This window comes from Physeter macrocephalus, chromosome 4, assembly GCF_002837175.3.
Source record: "Physeter macrocephalus isolate SW-GA chromosome 4, ASM283717v5, whole genome shotgun sequence".
Classification (NCBI taxonomy): Eukaryota; Metazoa; Chordata; class Mammalia; order Artiodactyla; family Physeteridae; genus Physeter; species Physeter macrocephalus.
Genome location: NC_041217.1, coordinates 117,249,855 through 117,265,604, shown reverse-complemented (window position 1 = coordinate 117,265,604; position 15,750 = coordinate 117,249,855). Strand labels below are relative to the sequence as shown.

Below are 15,750 nucleotides of genomic sequence, written 5' to 3'. Positions count from 1 at the left end.
CTCCTCCTCCTCCTCCTCCTCCTCCTCCTCTTTCTCCTCTTCCTTTTCCAGGAGGAAGGAAGATTGACTTTTGGTCACCGTCAAGCACTTCTTAAAGTGGCTACAGCAGAAGTAATGCTTCTGCCTCCAAGTACACAATGGTGATTGCTCACGCAAAGATTTTTTTTGTCAAAAAAAAAAAAAAAGTGAGGGGGGTGAGGGTGACTCTGTAGGCTGATTTGATCAAGGTCACTTGCTGCTAGTCTGGGAAGGAGCTGAGATTTGGGGTCAGGCTTCCTGTTCCAGCTGCTTTCATAGTGGTATTTAAACACACTGCCTTTGGCCTCTTTGTATGTCAGTGTTTTCACTCAGAAAACTTACTGGGATGTGTTTCATACTGGAGAAAATAACACCATTCTCAAGCCTTTTAAACCGTCCTACATCCACAAAAGGGGATGGGCTATTGCACTGAAATTAGGATCAACAACTTAAATGCTTCCTTTTTAATTGAGTGAAAGTAATATACTCATAATTGTTTCAAATACAATGTGGTAAGCCTTGTGATTGAAACCTCTTATTTCTTTTTTTTTTTTTTTTTTTTTTTTAATTTTTTTTCGGCCGTGCTCTGCTGCATGCGGGATTTTAGTTCCCCGACCAGGGATCGAACCCATGCCCCCTGCAGTGGAAGTGCGGAGCCCTAACCCCTGGACCGCCAGGGAATTTCCAAGACCTCTTATTTCTGACTGACATGAATGATTCAAAAGGAAGGAGAATTAGCAATGGCATGAATGGGACATTATGTGCTACAAGTCTGGGTACCAGAATTCAAAAACTAGAGAGAGACTGAGCCTTCCTGTAATATTTCAGAGTTGGTGAACAGGAAGGGAGCGAACTTGGTCCAAGCTGTGTGTTACAGATTCTGTAACCAGGAAAAGGCAAAAAGAAAGTGGAGACCAGTACCTCCCTGCTCCGTCCCCAGCAGTAACTGGGGCACCCTCAGTGGGACCCTTTCTCTAAGTACGTGACATCAATGTCTAGTTCCTTCAACATCATGTCAATAAGGTCAAACAGAGGATATTTCCACAAGATACTAAAATGGCAGAGTCTTATGCTCTGTTAACTGGAGAACAGAGTTGGCAGTTATCCAATCGGTATGGTTTTAGGTGGTGCAAATACAGATGACTCCAGGAACCAGGAAGGAAGGATAAATGTGCGAGACTGGCCTGGTGAGTGCCGAGGACACAAGCTCTACATGCAGGGCTGCCGCTCAGCTCAGCCCCACATGCCTGGAATCACAGGGAATAGGGGCCCAGTGACACAGATCCTCTAAGTCTTCAAAGGAAGCTAAAATTCTAATGTTTGCATTTTCCTTTTGTATTTTTAAATTAGAAAGCTCTGATTTGTATCCTTATTTTGTGGGAGGAAGAGTTATAGTTTACTGTATATTATTTCTGGGATTTGGTAATTCTCAATAATTAGGGAAAGAGAAGAGTATAAGCACGTGGTATGAACTATTGAAAACAAGCCTTCTTCAAACTATGGAAGCCATGTTGTTGCAGAGATAGTGTGTAAAGAGAAGTCATGGAGGGAAAGGAAAGAGCACTGGGCATGGGGTAAGAGTTTCTGAGCCTCGGCGTGTCCACAGTCAAGGGCTTAGGTCGCTCCTCCATCTGCAGAACCAAAGTTTTGATTCAGATGAGAGCTGGGCTCATTTCTAAGCTTAATCCTCCGCCCCAGTGAGATCCATGCAGCACCTCATCAGGGATGCCCTGTCTGCACCAAGCAGTTTTTGTTTGATTCTGAATTACAGGGTTTTCTTTTGTGATGTGATAATGGAATAAGAATAAGAAGATTCTGTCTGGGGTGCAGAGAATATAGAAAGAGGAAGGAGACCTCCAGAAAGAGTGACCCCTTGGAAAAATCTGGTGCACCCTCATCCTCTTGCCATCAGGATTGATCCCTTTATAGATCATAATTAAACCTCTTATAGGGCTTCCCTGGTGGCGCAGTGGTTGCGCGTCCGCCTGCCGATGCAGGGGAACCGGGTTCGCGCCCCGGTCTGGGAAGATCCCATGTGCCGCGGAGCAGCTGGGCCCGTGAGCCATGGCCGCTGAGCCTGCGCGTCCGGAGCCTGTGCTCCGCAACGGGAGAGGCCACAACAGAGGGAGGCCCGCATACCACACACACACACACACACAAAAAACCTCTTATAAACAGTGAAGAATCCTAACAACAGTTAGGAGTTCAGAATCCTCACAGCAGCAGCCACCTACCGAGTGCTCACCACACGCGAGGCACCACGCCAGGTACGAACATTCATTTTCTTCACAGCAGCCCCAAGCGGCGGGTCTCTAGGAAACTGTTACTGTGTGCAGATTTGCAGATGGGGAATGGAGGCTGGAGAGGAAAAGCCATGTGTGCAAAACACACAGCGAGGGTGAGACAGACCAACAAGGACTCTGGCTCCAAAACACTTGATCTCAGTCACGTCCAAGAGGCCAAGTTATGTGCCGTAGTTTTGGGCTCTCTGGGAGTCGGGCCTTAGTTCAAATCTGGCATTTGTCACTCACTGACCATCCCTGGAAAAGTAATTTAACCTCTTGAAAGCCCCAGTTTTCTGGTCTGTAATTGGGAAGAAGTGAAGAACCTGTCACAAGTTTTGAGGATTAAGTGAGCTCTAGAAAAGGCATATCATGTACCTGGAAGCATTCAATAAGGGACATGATTATCGTTATTAGTCCATTATTATGCTCTACTGTCTTCTTTCTCATTGCTCTGCCAGAAGAAAGAGGCTGCAAACAGGAAAGCAAGAAATCACATAACAGATGAACATATTTCCCCAGGGAGCTGGAGACAGGGGGGTGCAAAAGGACTTGGGGGGCATCCATGTAGCCCCTTGGCCTGCTGACTGGACACTTCAATTCTTTGAAGTCCCCCCAGGAAGATGTGAATCCACAGAAATTCCCTTGAGCTTCTGGGAAGGAAAAATGCCATCTCTGCTTAAACCATTCCATTGTAAAGGAATCACATCCTCTGGATGACGGGGCAAGGAGGAAATATACCTGGATCTACCCCAGTGTAATTTGTTACAGGCAGCAGAAGTATTAGATGTTCCCCACAGCCCAATGGCATGGAACCTTGAAAAACACACGTGAAAGGAGGGGGAGGTCCCCTCCTGCCAGCTGAGTGGGGCAGAAGGGGCAGCGTGCTTCGTTGTCAGCACGAAGTGCCTCAGAGCACAGGGGCCGTGGGGCAGCAGAAAGCCTCCAGTGCAGTGCGGACCGGCCCAGCCAGGTTTCCTTTTGCTGCTGTGTCCTCATCACACTGTGGCACAGGATTCTCAAGCCCCCGGGAGTTCTCGCCGAGGCAGCTGCATCCTCACAGATAAGGGCAGTAGAGAGCTGAAAGCAGTTCTCACAGTAACTCCAGCAGAAAGTTCCCCACACTGTCCCGAGCACCCTCTCCCTTCTCTGCTTCATGGTAATTCTAAAGCCTGGCCTGGAGGAACTTCTGCAGACTTTACAATAGCCCGCCTTAATGGAAAAGTGGCACCTGAGTCCTTCGTTCACAATAATCTGAGTAGTGGAAGGGTTGCTGAGAGTTCTTGCCCAGTTGCAATTACAGTGTTTTGGGATGTTATTTCCTTTTGCTAGAAAACCCATCTTGGAGGTACCCGCAGCCCTGGCATGTATATTTTTAAAAAAATGTACTTGTCAAAGGAGCTTTGTTCATAGCTCCTTTGACAAGTACATTTGCCATTCTGTTCATAGTTATGGAAATGGAGGAGTGTCTCATGATTCATTTTCCTCCTGCAAATTCCCGTTTTAGACTTTAAACTGACCTGAAAACTAAACGGTCTTGGCATCAGACCATAGACACCAGGCCACGTTGCCAACGCAACAGTTTAGCAGAAAGACCCAGACCATATTCTACATGAAAATCCCTCAGATTGTGTTTATACTGTCAAAACAATGCAAAGAATTGAGCCAAGTATCTGTACTCTTTTGACGATGAAGAAAACTTTGATTGTGATAACACCGAGCAAAGGCTTCAGCGATGGCTCTGAACAGTAGACTGGGGACGCTTGTTTTTGACTGAAGTCTAGTTGATTTACAATATTGTGTTAGTTGCAGGTGTATAGCAAAGTGAGTCAGTTATACATTTGTTTCAGATTCTTTTCCCTTGTGGGTTATACAAAATATTGAGTAGAGTTCCCTGTGCTGTACAGTAAATCCTGCTGCTTCTCTGTCATATATTGATGTATAAGAGTTGGTATCCATTAACCCCATACTCCTAATTTAACTCCCTTTCCCCTTTGATGGCCATAAGTTTGTACTCTATGTCTTTGAGTCTGTTTCCGTTTTAGAAACTGTGGAGTCTCCTTATGATCCATGTAATGATGACAGATGTGCTTTGGAGGGAATTCTCGTGTTTAATTGGTATTTTTTCAGTGCCTAGAATGTGCTTCTAAGAGGTATTTGAGGCTGTGGTGTTGCACTTACGAGGCAGTTCCCACGTCTTTTCAACTTCCTTCTGATTACGGTTCTATTGTTTGGGAGAGAGCAGCCAATGGTGTTTATGCCATGTCTCTTACTAAATGTATTAGTAAAAAAAAAAAACTACCCTAAACTTGGGGTAAAACCACAAGAACCATTTACTACTGTTATCTCTCAGTTCTGAGGCTAGACTAGATCCAGCTAGGCAGATCTCCACCAAGACCTCTCTTATGATTCATATGATTGCAGTCAGATAGAGTCTGGAGCTGGAATCATTTAAATCTCCCTAACATCTCTGGGGGCTGATGATGGCTTTTGGCTGGGACCTCAGTAGGATCCATTGGTCAGAACACCAACAAATGGTGTTTGTGTTGCCTGGGCTTCCTCACAGCATGGCTACTGGGTCCCAGGGTCGAGCGTCCCAAGACAGAGAGCCAGGCAGAAGCCATACCACCATCTCCTAGTGCATTCCGTTCACTGGAGATAAGGCAGTAAGCTCAGCCCATAGTTAGGACAAGGGGAATTAGACTGCACCTCTTGATGACAGTAGTGTCAAAGAATTCCAGGACATGAAAAACTTCAAATCAGTCTTTTTTTTAAAAAAAGCAGTCAAACCTTTCCTTCATCCCTTCCTTATCCACTCACATCTGAGGAATAACAACTTGAATGAGTCTACCAGAATCCAAGAAACCAAATTGGTTGGGGCTGGATCATGTTGCTTTCATCTTTTCCAGGATGAAGTTACCTGTGAAACCACAATGCCGGTTCCTCTTTTAGAAGCCTCTGAAATTAGCAAATGAATCTCAAGTAGGATGGGTAAGACTCTTGAGTGATCATGACATCATTACATTTTGGTGCTGCCAGAGGCAGGCTGCCGGATGTGACTCTTAAGTCGCCTCTCATTGTCCTTAAGCCCAGCAGTAGGTGAGACCCATTGTTTAAGAACCGCATTGTTCACGTGAGCCTTTGTGCTGGATAACAGCTCCTGTTCATCAATATGATACGTTGCACTCTGATTTTCCACTTCTGTCTTTCTGTCTGGTTATTCCTTTCTCTTCTCTGATTGCTTTTTCTTCTTGGACCATTACTCTAGTTGATAGTGCCAGGTTATCATTGGACCCCATCTCCCTCCCCAATAAGCCTGTGATTGATACTAATCTTCCTGGTGGGACACGTTTTATAGGATGCACAGTGGAAACCACTCTCTAAATCTTAGCTTTATATGTGCTGACAATTTACAAGGTGGCACCTCACACTCATCTCAGGAGGCTTAAGGGGAGATTTGAGAACCATGTAATCAGACCTCCTAATAAGAACAGAAATGCCTTTCATACACAGACGCTGCCATGCCATTCAGCAGTCTGTGCTACACCGCTGTTTGTCTTAAAAAAAATTTTTTTTCCAGCCAACAAAATGCACATCTAGGTAAATACTATTTGGGACGTGGCCAGCTCCTAGAAGCCCAGCCTGCATCATTTCTCTCTTTTGAGGAGAGTGGTATTTTAATTGCTCTAGTGAAAGCTTTCACTTGCCATTAATTCCATAAAAACAGAAAATTAAGGTGGTAGCAAGCACCTCACTGAAGCAGAAGCCTTGCTTAGTAATATAACTTCAACTTTCCTAAGAAAACTGAGCTCCCGAGAGACTTATAAACACAGCATGCTTCATCTGACATATGCTTGGGTTGCAATTTTATTTTTCCAGACCTGAGACAGTGTTTTGATTCCTCATGTCAAGTTTGTACCCCTAAAATATGCAGGCCAAGGGAGCCAATGTAATGCAGTATTTGGTTGCAACAGTATTAGATTCCGAGTGTTCTTCAAATGAATGCCCGCATCCAGGACCTAGAGGTACTCATCAGACTCAAGGCTTTCAAGCCACATAGCTGAATTCATGATTCGTTAATTAGATCACGTGAAACTTGAATAAGGAGGCTTCTGTCTCTTCTATCTCTGTATGGTCACATTGTGGACCAAAAAAACTAACAATTATAAAAATTGGGCTTTTTTGATATTTTAACTTATCAGACTCAGTTACATCTATTGGGGAAAATAATACAAAAACTTAGTTCTTTTGAGTAGTTACAGCTTACTCCCATTTTGTTCTCACATCTGAAAGTGGGACTGTCCTCTGGATTGGCGCTTTTAAAAGAGATGATATCCTAGAACCTTTCTATTTTTCTTCCTTTAACATCTGTGTTCTCTCTGAATAAATATTTCTGGTCAAACTGAGTGTTATGGGCTAAATTGTGTCCACTGCCCAAAAGTTGTATGTTAAAAGTCTTAACCCGCAGTGCCTCAGAATATAACTGTATTTGAAGCTAAGACCTCTAAAGAGGTAATTAAGTTAAAAAGAGATTTAGGGTGGTCTCTAATCCAGTATGTCTGGTGTCCTTATAAGAAGCAGGGATTAGGACACAGATACACAGAATGAGAGACAACCATGTGAAGACACAGTGAGAAGGCGGCCGTCTACAAGCTAAGGAAAGAGGCCTCAGAAGAAACCAACCCTGCCAACATCTTGATCTTGGACTTGCAACCTCAAGAACTGTTGGACAATACATTTCTGTTGTTTAATCCACTCAGTCTGGTATTCTGTTATGGCAGCCTTGGCATTGGGAGTTTTTCCTGCATATAAGCAGAAACTCATTTTTCTGGGTAACTAACTAAAAGTACCTTGCACATTTCTAGGTACAGCTCTGCACAAGGTTACAGTGCCCTGGTCTCACTTTCACGGTGTCAAAGATAAACAAAGCTGGACACTAGTCAAAGAGATAAGGATGGATTCTAATCAGTAATAGACTGATTAAAAGGAGAATAATAATAATAGGGAAATAATATAATAATAGGGAAAAGAGTCCAGTGTGAACTGAAGCCAACTCGATTTATACAGAGGTGTCTGGGCATTTTAAAGGGAGAATGAGGGTGTAGGGAGGGCATTAGCAAGGGCTCAGCAGAGTCAGGGAAGTGAAAAATGACAACAGCGGGAAGGTATTTGATCCATGTGAAACACAGCTGGGTTTCCTAACTGACACTTATGGAAGTTAGGCTTCCGTCCTCCTCCAGGGGCCCCTGTCTTCAGATACGGGCTATCTTCAGGTGGCAGCCTTGGGTTTTCTCAGGCAGGCACTTTCAGAGGGGCTACGGTCATCCTAGGGATGCAGCCTTGGGCTGTTAGAAACTATGTCAGTGTTTGTTCAAGTCTTTGTGAGCCAAGGTTGACAAGCCTCGTTGAGAAGGTGGCTCAGAGGAGCCCGGCTAGAGTTTGATCAAGAAGAGAACCTTTGTCAAGGGCCACTGGAGTCCGCAGAGCCTATGTGCTAACAAATTCCACTTAAGCCCTCACAGCACAGGCTCCCACTGAGGGGCGTGGAAGGTAACCAGAGCTTTGTGCTGACACAGCAGCATCAGTAACGGAATCCAGGGCCATTCTGAGTTGTGGGTTGACACAAGTCTGGGAAGAAACTCCATAAAAGCAGACCTGAAATCTGGGGCAGGCTCAGAAATAATGGCAGCGGGGAGGCAGGAGCCTTCAAAGTTAGAATTTAGGATTGGCTTTTTTTGGTACCCACAGCATTATTATGCTGTGTTTACACAGCGTGGGCAGAGAAGCAAGAGGCTGAGCCTGGGGTCTAGCAGAATCGGGCCAGTGCAGAGACAGCTAAAAGGGCATGAGCTACAAAGCAGGTGAAATGATTTTAAAAGGGGGAGTGATCTGGGTGCCTTAAGCAGGTGTCATGTGCTAATGCTGGCTACATACAGCTCACACAGGTAAAGGGGTCACTTTCACAGTGACAATTCTGAGAAAGCCCAAGAAACTAGCCACAGTCCAGACCCAGGGGATTGGAGAAAAGAATGGTGTGGGCTTGGGAGCTTGGGGGCATCTCAGAAGCCAGGACCACAACAGGATTCTGATACCCAACACTAGACTGGGTCAGCTCCCACCAGAAATATTCTCATAACATGCTATGCTTTTACTTCCTAGCATTTATTAGTTTGTGATTATGTATTTGTGCAATTATTTGATTAACATCTGTTTCCTCCACTAAACTATATGTTCCATGAAGGCAGAAATCCATAGCTACTTTACTTTCCGTTGACTTCCCAGTATCAAACGTGCTCCCTGGCAAGAGCTGACACTCAGGAAGTACTTGTGGAATGAATGAATGAGTTGATTCATGTTGATACCCCCAAACAGTCAGAGCCTCACTTCTAGTACAGAACCTTGTGGGATGCATTGAAGGTCAAGGACAGGAAGCAGTGTCCTCCCAGGGGTGAGAAACTCGTGTCCCCGCCGGACCTCAGAGCTCAGATGGCAGGTGTATCACTGTGAGTAGGGAGAGCATCTCACCTCTGAAAGGCCAGTGAAGATCTCAATGACTGAGTCTGTTTCTGGGGATTTTGACGTTTGGGGCCCAGAAACTCTCTGCAGAGAAGAAAGGAGGCAGTGGACCTACCTGTGGAGACCGGCCAGGATATGATCTTTGTTTATAAAGTCCACAGTCCTTGCAGGCAGGAGGAGGCACCACACAGACAGCTGTCCCAAGCCTTGCCTAGATGGAGCCAACAGAGACCATAACTCCATAGAGCACCGGATCCCCGGCTTCCCAGTACAGGGATTCACAGATGTTTCCTGTCCTCTGATCCCACCAGCTGTGACCTGCCTTTCTATGTCACCTGAATACTGGCCAGGTCACCTCCCAGGCCCTGTGCCCCTTCTAACTTCTTCTGTCTCCTACCCCTGGTCCCCAGCTTTCCCTCTATGGAGTCCATTTATTTTAGGCATAAATATCATAGTCATTGAAATGTGCTGCAAAAGTTCCATCTATTCTGAAAACTCTCTCTCTCTCTCTCTCTCTGTCTCATACACACACACACACACACACACACACACGCCCCTGTCCCACTCCAAGGATGCTTAAATGCCTGACATTCCACCCTAGTCACTCTGTTGGCTTAAGGAATTGAAGAGATTACAATTAAACCATTCTTATACCTGGACACAATTTACTTGGTGAAAATCAGCTTTCTCTGCATACCTGGAATAGTTTTGGAAAAGATGGATCATGGACTAGATGGATTTTGATCAGGAAATATGGTTAAGAAAGGTCTGAAACATGGGGTGCTTCTGTAGACACAGTGAGATACTTGGGTGTCTCTACCCATTGGGTCAAATCACCCAGGGCCCCCTCCCCCATCCTGCCCCTCCTCCCACAGGCAGTCTCCTCCTTTCCGACTGCAGAGCCCCGCCTGCCAAGACCACCTGGCTCAGAGGTTCCACTCCCCTCAGCAGATGATAAAATAGTAAACATGTAAATACAGGCAGGTCAGTTCAGTCTCCTATCACAATGCTCACTCATTTCCTTAGGGAGGCTGGCACTTGTCCAAACTAGTTTCAGGAAAGAGTATCACCCCCTAAGATTTTCTCTTAAGAGGCAGCATTGCATAATGGGAAGGAAACGGGGCTGGAAGTTTTCGCCCAAGTTCTAGTCCCAGCTTTGACACTGACTCACTCTGTGACCTTGGGCAAGTTCCTTCACCGCCCGAGGATGCTCTTTCTTTCTTGTAAATGTCATGCCGCCTTTGACTTGTTTGCTGCCGCTTTTATGGGGAAAAGAGCCCTCGGAAATATGACTAAGGAGGGACTCCTGGCCCTCCTTAGCAGCGGAGGGGACCTTCGTGCACAGACGCTGCGAGCGCTTTGGATCAGCCTCAGCTCCTCTTCAGTTAATTTCCCCCTCCTTCTCGCTAATCTCGCTGTCACCATGTAAGGGCACAGCATGGCCGATTGCATTTAAAATTGCTTTCTAGAAAGTCCACACATGCATCCTGGCTGGGCTGCTTTTGTGTGGAGTTGTGACTGATTCATCTCAGAAGCCTAATTCCAGCCTTGGCACTGGCTTGCAGAGGTGTCATTGAGAGGGGTTCAAAGGGCTAAACTTAGTGACTCTCCAGGGCGGGGGAGATAGCCCTGGCTCCATGTGCCAAGGAGCCGCTGACATAATCCCGTGCTCTCCGAAGTCAGCAGAGAAGTGTCAACCACTGCACATTTTTTACCTGTTTATCAGTTTACTATGTGTCCCCCCAGTTTGTATGTAGCCTCCATCATGGTCAGAGGTTCTGTCTGGTCAGCTCACTCTTATGTCTTTAGCATGTGGAATTGTACCTGGAAGATAGTAAACTACTAAGAAATGTATTTTGAACTAATGAATGAATGAATGGGAATGTGTTTGGTTCAAGTGTTCTGCTGCCAAACATATTCTTGGAGTCTGGCCCTCTCCCCACTGTCCACCCCTAAGGTGATCAAGAGCAAGGCAGGCAGAGGTCTCAGGCAGGGATACAGTGTTTGGGGTCATCAGCTACCCAAGAACCCTTTGCTCCAGTGTGAATGTTCCCCCAGCTGATGGAAGGAGCCTGGAGGAGTGGTGTTGACAAAGGGTCCCTTCACCTCCACTCTAGAGACAGAAAACAATAAGTGTTAATAACAGAGAGGAGAGCAAAAAGGTGCCAGCTTCCACTGCACAGTGCTTATGGGTCCTTTCAAGCTTCTATCATGCAATTAATCCCCAAAAGATATATTGCCTGCCTTCTGGTCCCTTACAACAAAAATAAATACTGCCCTTTATACTGAAGATGAATTGAAGTGGGTTCATGTTCCTTTATACTTAGATGTGGGGCTTATGACCCATCTCAGGGGACCTGAAACTGGGGACAGGAGTGAAGGTCTATGTACGTTTCCCATTGGCCTCTTCTAATGGCTGGAAGCATGAACTTGAGATGAGTGACCACTTATTGAGCATCCACTGTGGGTCGGACTCTGGGCTAAGCTCTGGATAAGGCAACATCCTTATGGCACGTGTAGTCTAGCAAGGGACCCTGGCAAATAAACCGCAGCTGTAACTAGAGTCGCAGTAATTGAAGTGACAGATGGTGGAGGGCTGAATTGGGGTGTTTACAGTAAGAATGGAGAGAAGTGAGCAGAACTGAGAGAAATTGAGGACGAAGGATTGTTTGGTCGAGGTGAAGAAGGAAAGGGAGGGGTTAAGTAGGACTCCCAGGTTTCTGGCACGGGCAGCTGGGTGGAGCTGAGACCTTCACTGAGACAGAGGAAGAGTGGCAGCTTTGGGGAGACTGAAGATGCGTTCAGCGCCAGATGTGTTGAGGGTGATGCTCCTATCTGCCATCCAAGGAGAAAAATCCATTCGGAGGTGGGACAATTTAGTACCAAATATTATTTAAAGAGTGGGGGAGTCCGTTCTCATATCTTTAAACACCAATAGTGTTCTAGAGAGACATGTCCTCCTGCATTTGAAGACTGATTTACAGTCCTGGCATCTGTCATAAATAAGTCTTATTTTGTTTTTGTTTTTAAATTTTATTTTGGAGTCTAGTTGATTTACAATGTTGTGTTAGTTTCAGGTGAACAGCAAAGTGTTTCAGTTATACATATACATATATCTATTCTTTTTCAGATTCTTTTCCCATATAGGTTATTACAATAGGTCCTTGTTGATTATCTATTTTATATATAGTAGTGTGTTTATGTTATTCCCAACCTCCTAATTTATCCTTCCCCCCAACTTTTTCCCCTTTGGTAACCGTAAGTTTGTTTTCTATGTCTGTGAGTCTGTTTTGTAAATAAGTTCATTTGTATCATTTTTTAGATTTCACACATGAGTGATACCATATGATCTTTGTCTTTCTCTAACAGTAAGTCTTTCCTTTTTTTTTTTTTTTTGTTAAGTCTGATTTTTGAAACAAACACCATGTCAGCCCTGTGTGTGACTGAGAATGAACGGGGCCAGGCCAGTGGGGAATCCAGTCTGTCAGGCTCTGTATTTACCAGTGCCTTCCTTCACTGACTCCTGCCCTAGCCCACTGTGCTGTCAGCTCTGAAGGATATTTAGTCCTTCCAGCCTCAAATTACTTAACCCTCCTATAGCCTCTGAAGACAAACTCTGGGTAACTCAGACACCTCAGGCATGCCCAGGAATTAGCACAAAAGACAAAAGTGCCCACCTCTGCTCAGCGTGGCCAGAGCAACTTACTAAGTTTCATACCTTCAAAGCTGAAACAAACTTCCTGGTAAAACAGGCCCCTGTGCTCAAGGGGTGGATCCTTTCTCTGGAGGTCAGAAAAATGATCAAAGCTTCTTCAGAACTTCAGGATACTAAAAAAAGCCTCGTCAGTCTCTGATTAGAATTCAAACTAGAGGAAAACATCATAGTCCTCTGAGCAAATTGTGGGTGAATGGAAGGATGAAACCCAGTTCCTGCAGCTTTAGAAATTCCTATGTTCATTTATTCAACTAACACATATTAGGCATCTTCTGTATTTAAGTCACCTTGTGGGATGGTGTGGGGACACAAAGATTAAAAAGTTATTCTGCCTCCCAAGGAGGTGACACAAGAATGGTTAAAACTGGGAAAGAAATAGTTTTCAGTATGAAGTGTGAGATATGCTGAGGGCTCATGAATTCACTGAAGAGCAAGCTGCGGCTCCCCTGTGGATTCATGAACCTTCACAGTCCTATGAGGGAGGTTCTGTCCTTACCGTTATTTTATACATGAGGAACCTAAGGCACAGGAAAGTTGAGAAATTTGCCCAAGGTCACTAGTTAGTAAGAGATGGGATTTGAACCCAAGCAATCAGAATTAAGGACAACTTTGTTGATCAAATGGCCTTAATGGAGGACTCAGATGGTAGGTTGGCTTTCAGTCACTGGAGTTGGGGGTGGCGGCCACTCTGTGGGCAAAGACAAGGACATGGCACATTTGGATAAATGAGTGGTGGTCCAAGTTTGGGGGAATTTAGCGTTCTTGAAATGGACCAGTAAAAAATAAGATATGAAGGGTCACTTTTAGAAATGTAGGCTTCCCCTCTGTAAGTAACAGGGAGTTATGGAAAATCTTTGAGCAGGAGTGACGTGATCAGAGCTGTAATTTAGAAAGAAAACGTGGTTCCCGCACTCTAGCCACTTGGTAAAATAAGTCTGCAAAAAAGAAAGTTTCCTGGATGCCTGATGCGATAATTACAGTTACACTGCCTGCTTCATAAACAGATCCAAAAAATGCATCATGGCTCAAAAGGACAGTTTGTATTTTCTCACATAGTCAAAAAAGTGAGCGTAACTGATATCTCTCATCCAAACAATGATTCGTGGACTTGGTCTCTTTCCATTCGTTGGCTCTGCCATCTATGACACAGCGCTTCCAAGTTCACGGTGCCATGTATACCAAGGCAGCAGAAGGGGGAAGAGTGGAGAAAGCACCTACTGCTTCATTTCTTCAGTAACCTCTGTTCCGATTCCATTGGGAGGCACGTGCCTCCCCCTAGAAGCATGGGGACGAGAAATGTAATCCTGACGCCCTGGGCAGCCACTTCTGTCTATGACTACACTGTGGGGGGAAAGCATGAATTTTGGTGGAAAGTCTCTCACACCTGAGCGAGGAAAGAAGAGCTTATTTACCCTTCAGCAACAACTTTTCAAAGTTGTCTAGCGCCTCATTTTGAAGCATGGTTGAGGAATGAGTTTTATGAGCAAATGAAACTTAAAATAACATAAGCACAGTCCCTTTTAGTGCAAAATCGTGTTTGTCTAAATTATTATTATTATTATTTATTTATTTATTTATTTATTTTTGCGGTACGCGGGCCTCTCACTGTCGTGGCCTCTCCCGTTGCGGAGCACAGGCTCCGGACGCGCAGGCCCAGCGGCCCTGGCTCACGGGTCCAGCCGCTCTGCGGCATGTGGGATCTTCCCGGACCGGGGCACGAACCCGCGTCCCCTGCATCGGCAGGCGGACTCCCAACCACTGCGCCACCAGGGAAGCCCTGTCTAAATTATTTTTGAAGTTTCCAAATTGATTTTATACTTTCCTACTTAAGTGAACAAAGCTTAACTTAATTTCAGCTTTTCTTGACGACTTAGGATGATTTTATACTTTCCTACCTAAGTGAACAAAGCTTAACTTAATTTAAGCTTTTCTTGATGATTTAGGATCCCCATTATGAATGTCACGTATTATAATGCAGTGTGTTATATACTGATGGCTTTTGAGAGGTATGGAAACGTTTGTTCCTGCGCTGAATGCCTGCAGAATTCTAGGCTGTTCTGCTAAATTTCTCTTTAACTTTTCTGATCCCCTAAGAACTCATACAGCCACTGTGTCACCTCATGTCTCCAATTTCTGTTTTCCAATGCTTTCTATGTTTTCCTGCCATTTTTGTTATCTAACTAGTCCTTTGCCTACGTAGGCTTCTTTTAGTCTTCCTTTAAGACCCTTCGATCATCTTTTCTTTGCAATCTTTCTACTCAGCTCTTTGCCTGTCCTGTTGGACAAAGCGTGCACACACTTGGGAGTGAGTTTGACCTCAGTACCAACACAGGCTGGGCCTTTGAAACTATGACCTTGAGCAATTTAACCTCAAATCTCTGTTTCCTCATAATATAAATCAAGATGGTAATATATACCTTGCCAGTTTACTTTGGGGTTAACTGATTTAATAATGGTAATATAGAAAGTTTCTCTGTAAAGACTGGTAGCTATCGTTATTGTTCTTTTGGCATTTATGGGACCTGATTTTTATTCGTATCCTCAATAGAAATAAATATAACCCACAAGACTGCAGGGAGTTGGGATCCGGGTACAGATGGAGGAAGAGCCAGAATATGGGAGACATTTCTGTGGAGTGGATGGCTGAGGCCATGAGTCAAGGTCCTGAAAGTCGCCAGGAGTTATGGATCCACTAATATGCTTGAGCATAGTCTAAAGAAAGATTTAACATAAATAGATGAAGCCAAAAGAGGAGTATCAAGAAAAGAAGACCAGGTAAAAATCTCCCCTATTTCTTTTTATTTATTTATTTATTTATGGCTGCGTTGGGTCTTCGTTGCTGCGCGTGGGCTTTCTCTGGTTGCTGTGAGCAGGGGCTACTCCTCCTTGCAGTGTGCAGGCTTCTCATTGTGGTGGCTTCTCTTGTTGCAGAGCACGGACTCTAGGTGCAGGGGCTTCAGTACTTGTGGCTCGCAGGCTCTAGTGCACAGGCTCAGTAGTTGTGGTGCACGGGCCCAGTTGCTACGTGGCATGTGGGATCTTCCCGGACCAGGGCTCGAACCCGTGTCCCCTGCATTGGCAGGTGGATGCTTAACCACTGCGCCACCAGGGAAGTCCCTCCCGTATTTCGTTTTTTTGTTTTTTTTTTTTTTTTTGCGCGGTACGCGGGCCTCTCACTGTTGTGGCCTCTCCCGTTGCGGCGCACAGGCTCCGGACGCG

The 15,750-nt window shown here is 45.1% G+C and overlaps 1 protein-coding gene across 2 annotated transcripts in view; it reads left to right on the top strand.

Moving 5' to 3' along the window:
* The window catches only part of ST6GALNAC5 (ST6 N-acetylgalactosaminide alpha-2,6-sialyltransferase 5), a 169,337-nt gene that overhangs the window by 119,667 nt on the left and 33,920 nt on the right, over positions 1-15,750 (top strand). The window lies entirely within an intron of this gene.